Below are 2,636 nucleotides of genomic sequence, written 5' to 3'. Positions count from 1 at the left end.
CACTATGTCTCTCTCTGTCAAATAAATAAATAAAATCTTGAAAAAAAAAAAAAAAGCTTCTGCAAGTTCTCTCTCTCCTACCACATCCAGTTTAGTTTCTCTAGCGGCCTTTGAGGTGGCTTAGTCATTAAGAATCTGCCTTTGGCTCAGGTCATGATCCTAGGGTCCTGGGATTGAGCCCCTCATCGGGCTCCCTGCTCCGCGGGAGGCCTGTTTCTCCCTCTCCTCCTCCCCCTGCTTGTGTTCACTCTCTCACTGTGTCTCTCTCTGTCAAATAAATAAATAAAATCTTAAAAAAAACAACAACAACTATGGAACGCTTCACGAATTTTCAAGTCATCCTTGCCTATGGGCCTTGATAATCTTCTCTGTATCATTCCAATTTTAGTACATGTGTTGCTGAAGCAAGCACTCAACATTCTATCATTTTTAATCTATACAAGTGGCAATTGTAGATGGCTCAATTAAATAATAATAGTGTTTGGTCATGATAAAAACTTCTACTAAACTTAAATAATTTTACAATTTGGGAATAAAAATTTGAAAATATTTTCTTTTGAAATAGTATATTAACAATTGATGTACCTTAAAATATGAGGATACAGTGATTCTTTTTGATTATTTCAGTACATATTAAGTTGTTTGGTCTATGTACTTTCATACACTTTTTTAGTCGATGTTATAAAACAGTAGCTTTTAGCATTTTTTTTGTAGCATCAGAGTCCTTTCTTTATGCACAACCTTATGAAGAAAGTCAGAGTACACAGAAATGAAAATAGTTTTTCTTGTGGAAGAAGGTTAAGTGGGAAACTCATTACCTCAGCTTTCCCATTGCAGCTCAACACAGGGTCACTTGGGTAACTATTTTTACCCTAGAGCATAAGATTCAAAGCTCATTTTAATTAAATATTATGGACCAATTTTAGCATCTATGGGACACTGGTTAGATGATAGCTGAAAAGCAAAAATGAGAAATCTCTTTCAAGATATTCACATGAGTGTTGTACGTGGACACCAAGTCTGTTTGCTGAGGCTGCCAAGTTTGTGCCATGATATTTCAAGGGTGGAAGCCCCAGATCCTAAAATGTGATTGGAAACCTTCCCTCTCTGAATGCACTGGTACACATGGTCTGTCCAAGGCATGCTTTAATTTGGAACCCAAATACAGATCTCTCCTTGAAGAATACTTGTGGTACTAATTTTTGGTAGTGTTTCTGTCTTAGTTCTGGCTGCCATAACAAAAATACTATAGACTGGGTGGCTTAAGTATCAAATATTTATTTCTCACAGTTTTGAAGGTTGGAAAGTTCAAGATAAAGGCACCATCAGATCTGATGTCCTGTAAGAGCTTGCTTTCTGGTGCATAGACGGTTGGTCTCTCCCAGTGTCCTTACATGGTAGAGGGGATGAGGGACCTCTTTGGGGTCATTAGTATAATGACACTAATCTCATTCATGAGGGTTCCACTCTCATGACCTAAGTACCTTCCAAATGCTTCACCTCCTAATACTTCCACAGATTTGGTGTCTGATGGGAGCTCACTTTCTTGTTTGCATATGGCCTCTTCTGGCTGTATCTTTAGATGATAGACAGCAGAGAAAAGAAGCGAGCTCTCTTGTGTTTCCTCTTAAAAGGGCACTAATCCATTTCATGAGGACTCCATATGCATGACCTAATTACTTCCCAAAGGCCCTATCTCCAAATACCATCACACTAAGGGTTGGAATTTCAACAGTGAATTTTAGGGAGACACAAACATTTAGTACATAACAGCTTATAAATCTTTGTAATCATGTTTAAATCATTATGTAAAGTCAATCTATGTTTTTCATTTCCCCCACCAACAAAAAATTATTAAAAAGTCAAAGGCATTAAGAATTCCCCATATCAGTGAGATCATATGATACATGTCTTTCTCTGATTGACTAACAATCTGAGGGTTGCTGGAGTGGTGGGGGGTGGGAGGGATGGGGTGGCTGGGTGATAGACATCGGGGAGGGTGTGTGCTATGGTGAGAGCTGTGAATTATGTAAGACTGATGAATCACAGATCTGTACCTCTGAAACAAATAATACATTATATGTTAAAAAAAAAAAAAAAAGAAGAAGATAGCAGGAAGGGAAAAATGAAGGGGGGAAAATCGGAGGGGGAGACAAACCATGAGAGACTACGGACTCTGAGAAACAAACTGAGGGTTCTAGAGGGAAGGGGGAGGATGGGTTAGCCTGGTGATGGGTATTAAGGAGGGCATGTACTGAATGGAGCACTGGGTGTTACACACAAACAATGAATCATGGAACATTACATCAAAAACTAATGATGTAATGTATGGTGATTAACATAACATAATAAAATAAAAATAAATAAATAAAAAGTCAAAGGCAATCAGGATATCTAGAAACATAAAGTCCTTACCATCACAAAATGCCTATATTATAAGCATCATTTTTAAATTATGTGCACTAGGCATCAGTATTAGTACTGGAGACATTGAGACCATTAGTCTAATAGAAACAAAAGGGGGAGATAGTACCTATTGAACTTTTATTTCAAGGAAATATACTAGATTCTGTATAATTAACAATTCTCCAACAACTACAAAATTTATATTATCTAATCTAAATGGAAAAATAATT

General features: G+C 37.1%; 1 non-coding gene across 1 annotated transcript; it reads right to left on the bottom strand.

Moving 5' to 3' along the window:
* Positions 1–305: 305 nt before the first annotated feature.
* LOC118004848 lies at positions 306–412 on the bottom strand. The gene has a single exon (XR_004677724.1). It is a non-coding gene; the product is annotated as a U6 spliceosomal RNA (small nuclear RNA).
* Positions 413–2,636: the final 2,224 nt, after the last annotated feature.

Source organism: Mirounga leonina, unplaced genomic scaffold (assembly GCF_011800145.1).
Source record: "Mirounga leonina isolate KUSES-001 unplaced genomic scaffold, KU_Mleo_1.0 Mir_93, whole genome shotgun sequence".
Classification (NCBI taxonomy): domain Eukaryota; kingdom Metazoa; phylum Chordata; class Mammalia; order Carnivora; family Phocidae; genus Mirounga; species Mirounga leonina.
Note: the sequence above shows the minus strand (reverse complement) of the source record. Positions and strands in the feature narration are given on the sequence as shown.